Source organism: Zingiber officinale, chromosome 8A (genome assembly GCF_018446385.1).
Source record: "Zingiber officinale cultivar Zhangliang chromosome 8A, Zo_v1.1, whole genome shotgun sequence".
NCBI classification, from domain to species: domain Eukaryota; kingdom Viridiplantae; phylum Streptophyta; class Magnoliopsida; order Zingiberales; family Zingiberaceae; genus Zingiber; species Zingiber officinale.
Genome location: NC_056000.1, coordinates 66,216,307 through 66,223,903, shown reverse-complemented (window position 1 = coordinate 66,223,903; position 7,597 = coordinate 66,216,307).

Here is a 7,597-nt window from a genome sequence, read left to right as displayed (position 1 = left end):
TCATTCCACTGAAGAACTATTATTGAACTACCGCACCAATCTCAAATTACATTTTGGGCTCCTTCTTATTATGAGTGTGTTAGTCTCCCTGTGTTTAAGATAATGAATGCCCACTAATTAAATGAGTTACTAACAACTCACTTAATTAATATCTTAGTCCAAGAGTAGTACCACTCAACCTTATCGTCATCTCGGACTAAGTCCACCTGCAGGGTTTAACATGACAATCCTTATGAGCTCCTCTTGGGGTCATTCTCAACCTAGATTACTAGGACACAGATTCCTTCTATAATCAACAACACACACTATAAGTGATATCATTTCCCAACTTATCGGGCTTATTGATTTATCGAACTAAATCTCACCCATTGATAAATTAAAGAAATAAATATCAAATATATGTGCTTGTTATTGTATTAGGATTAAGAGCACACACTTCCATAATAACTGAAGTCTTTGTTTCTTTATAAAGTCAGTATAAAAGAAACGACCTCTAATGGTCCTACTCAATACACTCTAAGTGTACTAGTGTAATTATATAGTTAAGATAAACTAATACCTAATTACACTACGACCTTCCAATGGTTTGTTCCTTTCCATCTTGGTCGTGAGCTACTGTTTATAATTTATAAGGTACTGATAACATGATCCTCTGTGTGTGACACCACACACCATGTTATCTACAATATAAATTAATTGAACAACTACATTTATCATAAATGTAGACATTTGACCAATGTGATTCTTATTTCTAAATAAATGTTTATACCAAAAGCTAGGCTTTTAGTATACATCCTAACAATCTCCCACTTATACTAAAAGACTAAGCTGCCATTTCTGCTGCCATACATCTGATTCCCAACCCTTCAACATGGCCATCAAAATCTCTTGCCTTAAGGATCTTAGTGAAAGGATCTATAGGTCATCACCTGATGTAATCTAAGTAGCAACAACTTCTCCTCGTTATATGATTTCTCGTATTGGGTAGTACTTGCGCTCTATTGTGTTTACTTGCCTTATGGACTTATGGTTTCTTCGAGTTTGCTACTGCACCAAATTATTTTGGACAAACCAGAAATCATATCTAAGTCTATCTTGAAGTATCTGAGCCATACAACTTTTATGACTACCTCAGAGGCCGCTATATACTCAGCTTCTATGGTGGAGTCCGAAAAAGCACCTATGCTTATCACTCTTCTATAGTTATGACTTCACCTCCTAAAGTAAACACAAAACCCCGAGGTCGACTTACTATTGTCCCTATTTGATTGGAAGTCAAAATCCGTGCAACCCACAGGGACCAAATTAACTGCCTTGTAAGCTAGCATATAATCTCAAGTGCCTCTAAGGTACTTCAATATATGCTTTACCAAAGTCCATTGTCCTTATTCAGGGTTACTTTGATATCTGCTAACTATGCCCTTGGCAAAACAGATTTCTGATCTCGTGCATAGCATACATTAGGTCTTTCGACAGCCGAAGCATAAGGAACTGCCTTTATTTACTTTATCTCCTTTGATGTCTTCGGAGACATCTCTTTAGATAAAGCTACTCCATGCTGAAAAGGTAAGAAACCTTTCTTGGAGTTTTGCATGCTAAAAACGAGCACGGATTGTATGAAGCTCGGGAAAGACACAACATTCTTTTCTTGTGATCCCTTATGTCTTTGATCCCAAGAATGTGTGCACATTCTCCTAATTTCTTCATATAGAATTGTTTGGACAACCATACCCTTACTTCTGACAACACTTTGATATTGTTTCCAACTACCAAAAATGTCATCTACGTATAGTACAAGAAATACCATCACGTTTCCATCACACTTCTTGTATACACAAAACTCATTCTGTTATAAAATAAATCCATAGGTCTAGATTACTTTATTAAACCGGGTGTACCAAGATCTTGGAGCTTTACTTCAGTCCATAGACTGATTGAGCTTACACACAAGATGCTCTTTGCTCTTTGCAATGAACTTTTCTGGTTGCTTTATATAGATGTTTTCTTCAAGACTTCCGTTAAGGAAAACTATCTTGACATCCTCTCGCTAAATCTCATAATCCATATGAGCAACAATAGATAAAGGAATCCGGATAGACTTTAAGCATGACTACCGGTAAAAGGTTTCCCTTTTTCAATAAGCCTTGCTTTGAAAGTATACACCTTCTTGTCTGTCCTTCCTTTTCTATTGTAGACCTAATGACTTTTATACCATTTGGTGATTTCTCAAGTTCCCAGACTTTATTAGAATACATATATTCTAATTCTTTATTCATTGCTCTTTGCCAAGATGCTGCATCTTTATCTTGGAGCGCTTCGTCGTATGTCCGGGGATCAGGTTCATGTCCACTAGGGATCAAATCCAAAGACTCTCCCAAAGCATGAATCTTTTAGGTTGCCTAACAACCCTCCCACTACAACGAGACACTTTCTGTAATTGTGTATCATTTGTGATACGTGTTGCAGTTTCTTGTGATATTTCATCTTGTACAGTTGGTACTAGGTTAGACGTGTCCTTTAATTTCCTTAAGAACAATTTTAACTCATGGGCTTGTGGTTCATAGTATAGTCTAAAATCTGGCATTGGTACCAATAATGAACTTCTGATTTTAAGGACTATAAACCTCTTCTCATTTTTCTAGGATGACTCTCAAACAAGTGAACTCATGTCCAACTTGTCAATGTCTCTCACGTGCTAGACCACCCAAATCCGAATATGCTTCAGATTAGGCTTACGCCCATTCTGCAATTCTATGGGAGTAGAGAGTTCTGACTTTAGAAGGTGCTATGTTCACTTCCGTTTCCAGTGTATATCCTTAAAACAGATTTGGTAATTTTCTGAATAACTCATCATCAATCTAATTATTCCATAAGAGCCTTCTACCTTCTTTCTACTACACCATTTTGCTGGGTGTACCAGGTGCAGTTAGTTGAGATTGAATCCCGACTTCTGATAAGTGACTCCTAAATTCTCACAAGAGGTACTCACCACTACGATCTTACCATAGTGACTTGATACTTTTACTTTGACGTTTCTCCGTATCAGCCTTGTACTCTTTGAACTAATCAAAGCACTTAGACTTACAGTGTATCAAGTAAATCTATCTGTGTCTCGAATAGTTGTCTATAAAATAGATGAAATATTCGAAACTACCTCTTGTCTGGATAGTCATAGGACCACACAAATCAGAATGAACCAATTCCAATGTATCTTTGGCTCCATACCCCTTATACTTAAAAGCTTCTCGGTTATTTTTCCTTCCAAGTAAGACTCGTAGGTTGGAAAGATTTCCACTACCAATGAACCCAAAAGTTCATCAGCTACCAATGAATCCTACTCAAGTTAAAATAACCTAGCCTTAGATGCCAAAGATATAATTGGTTCATTTCCGAAGGTTGCTTTCTCTTAAAGTTAGAAGATGTGTTATTTATTTCCATTTATTGCATTGTGGGAGTTATTGGATTTATAAATTGTCAACCAACGTACCAGAACAGATATCTTTCCTATTTTCTTGATAACAAGTTTGTTATCAAAATAGATAGAATATCTATTCTTTGATAGTTTAGAAACCGAAATCAAATTCTTTCTAAACTTGGTACGTAAAGATAATTTCTTAAAATCCATATTTTATTCCTATCAGAGGATAAGCATCTCCCACTGCAACAGCTACCACTTTTGCAGCAGTGCTCATGTAGACGGTGACTTCCCCTTCATATAGTTACTGGGTTTCCTGGAACCTCTGCAATAAATTGTAGACATGATTAGTGGCTCCCGTATCTACACACCAGGTACCGACAGATAACACCACTAATCATGTATTAACTAATGAATGAAATACACCTATTTTGTTCTTAGTTCTAAGAGGACAGTCTACCTTAATGTCCAAGTCCTATTTCCAATCAATACAATTGGGACTACTAAGTCTCTTCTATAGTATAACAACTAGGGGATTGACAAACATTTTAAATCCTAAGAATAACAAAAATATTTGGTCAAGACCAACACCTTAAAATCTCCATGAATTTTGTATGCCACGATAGTGTGGACGTATACAAAATCAAAGAGGAGATTTTATCCATTAATTTTATTATCTTGTCATCCTAACTTTATGACAAATAAAATTAATAGTTGGTCTATCAAATATTTGGTCAAAAACTTTGAATTTGAAATAATATTGATTCCTCAAAACAATATCATTTAAATTCACCAACACCTCAAACACCGTGAATTTTGCATGCCACGATAGTGTGGACGTATACAAATTCAAACATTTGTAAGAGGAGGGTTTTACCCATTAATTATCTTGTCAATATGTCTTTATGACAAATAAAATTACCTCAAACACCGTGAATTTTGTATGCCACGATAGTGTGGACGTATACAAAATCAAACATTTGTTAGAGGGGTTTTCCCCATTTTATTTCCTTGTCAAACTGACAAATAAAATTACCTCATACATCATGAATTTTGTATGCCACGATAGTGTGGACGTATACAAAATCTCAACATTTGTAAGAGGGGGTTTTAATTTTATTTTCTTGTCAACTTATCCTTTTGACAAATTAATAGTTGGTTTTCCTTTGGTCACACAAATAATAGCAGTGACTCCGATGGGGAGGATACTATTAGACGTGCCTAAGTGTATACCATTACTTGTCACTAAGTCCATTAATAAGATTATGCCCCTTCCGATGGGGAAGATCATACACTCTTAATTAATTTCCTATAGTCATCCAAAATGGAAGTTTGATCTAGTGATCCGCAAACAAGCTCATCCGATATGGAGGAAGGCACTCAGAGCCAACGCGCAAGTTTGTTGCATCACTTACAAACCAGTAATGGAGATCGTGGAATTTATATACTAATCCCTCTCCCACTTAGTTATTTAAGGTGAGGAATTTTAACCTAATCTAGCATTCATCACATGCACACACACATCACAGTAAATAAAGCAATAAATATGGAAATTAATTTTCCAACTATTATGGATTCTTCCCTCACTGTCCTTCGTGTGCTTCAACCCTAGCTGCTGCCATTTTTAGCCACCGCCATCAGGTCGAGTCATCGCATCAATCTTGCTTCTTATTCCGCTGCGCCTCTGGTGCTCCAAAAGTACTACGCCTCGCAAGCATCCGATCCACGACAAATATAGAAATTTACATACATCGATCCAATATTCTATAAAGGAATGTACATGTATTCTAGATCGAACAAAAATGTAAAAACCTAATAACTATTACAGCTCCTGCTGTATTTAATTACATACAATCATGCACACACAAAAATAATGCCCTTGACATGTCCAAGGGTCCAATCACACACAACATCTATAAGTCATAATAGTTGGAGCCTGCAACCACAAAGTTAGCACATCCTACTATTATCCTGCCTAAATTATGTATGACATGTGCATAACCTATTTGAAAACCAAACACACAGAGACAAACCCTAGCTCTGATACCAATTGTTGGTTAGTTATAGAAAAATCGTACCAATTCCACTGTACAAAATTTTTTTGTACAAGTGTCGAACCTTTCCTTAAATAACCTATTGTGTTCTTTAGAAGTTAAATTAGGAATCGCAGACGGAACTTAACATCATTGATTCCGAATTTAACTTATCTGTTCTTAATGGTTTAGATTTGAATCGCAAGCGGAACTTAACACTATTGATTCAAATCTACCTAAGTTATTAATTCCATAAATATTAATTTCCAAAATTGGCTTCCAGGACTGCATGGCGAGGCACATGACCTTCTTGGATATGGGAGCAACCACCACCGCCTAGGCAAAGCCTTTTAAGGAAAGCTAATATTTATTTCCTTAAATAACTCTAGGTTAACCAAAAAGAACAATCGAATCACAAATTCGAAAAAGAAGAAAACACAAACTCGAAAAAAAAACTATTTCGAAAACTCTAGAATCATATGTCTCTTGTGTTTGGTATTTCCATAAATAACTGTACAAAGAAAACTAGTATGATGCAGAAAATAATTACTAGTTATACCTTTCTTTGTAAGCAAAATAACCTCTTGATCTTCTACCGTATTCCTCTTCTTATCTCGGATGTTGTGTGAGCAACGATCTTCCGAGACGAGAACCACCAAGCTCCTTCTTCTCCAAGCTAGATTCGACCACCACATAAACTCCAAGAGATATGAGGTTCGACCACCACCATCAAGCTCCAAGGGATGCTAGAAACAAAAACTCCTTTCACTCCTTCTTCTCCTAGCTAGAACCGGCCACCATCAAGAGCTCCAAGAGGGGTTGCTGCCGACCACAAGAAGAAGAGAAGAGGGAGAAGCTAGGGCCGGCCACCAAGGAGGAAAAGAGAGGAAGAATAGAATAGAGTCGTTTACCCATGAAGACACCTCTACCCTCTCTTTTATAATCCTTGGTCTTGGAAAATAAGAAAATTTTAATAAAAACTTCCTTAATTCTTTTGCCATGAAAAAGAAAAATTATTTTAATTAAAAACAATTTTCTTCTTTTAATAATAATGGTCGGCCACCACAAGCTATAAACAAGGAGAGTTTTAATTAATTAAAACTTCCTAATTTGTCTCCAGAAATTTATAAAATTTCTCCAATAATTTTAATTCCTTCATGATTGGTTAGTAAAAAGGAAATTTTATAAATTAAAATCTTTCTTTTAAACATGTGGATAAAAAGAAAGTTATCTCTAAAAATTAAAATCTCTTTTAATCTATAAATAAGGAAAGATATCAATTCTTTTCTTAATCTTTTGTAGAAACTTATAAAAGAGAATATTTAATTTTTAAACTTTCTTTTAAATCATGAACATGGTTAAAAAGGAAAGTTTTCTCAAAAATAAAAATCTACCTTTCAATCTACAAATAAGGAAAGATTTCAAATCTTTTCTTAATCTTTTGTAAAAAGCTATAAAAGGACAGATTTAAATTTTAAACTCTCTTTTAAAAACATGATATCTACATAAGAAATAATTTTAATTAAAAATAAATTCCCTTTTAATATGGTCGGCCAATCAAGCTTGGGCTCCAAGCTATGGCCGACCAATTAACTTGGCTCAACCTTTGGGTCTTGGCCAGCCCTAGCTTGGGTTTCAAGCTAGCTTGGCTGGCCACTAAAGAGTGGGTAAGAAGGTGGGTATGCGGTGGGTATAAATCTCTATATACAAGAGGCTACGATAGGGACCGAGAGGAGGAATTGGTTTTGGTCTCCCGATAAAATTAAGCATCCCGTGTTTGCCCCGAACACATAACTTAATTTCATCAATAATAATTCATTCCACTGAAGAACTATTATTGAACTACCGCACCAATCCTAAACTACATTTTGGGCTCCTTCTTATTATGAGTGTGTTAGTCTCCCTGTGTTTAAGATAATGAATGCCCACTAATTAAATGAGTTACTAACAACTCACTTAATTAATATCTTAGTCCAAGAGTAGTACCACTCAACCTTATCGTCATCTCGGACTAAGTCCACCTGCAGGGTTTAACATGACAATCCTTATGAGCTCCTCTTGGGGTCATTTTCAACCTAGATTACTAGGACACAGATTCCTTCTATAATCAACAACACACACTATAAGTGATATCATTTCCCAACTTATC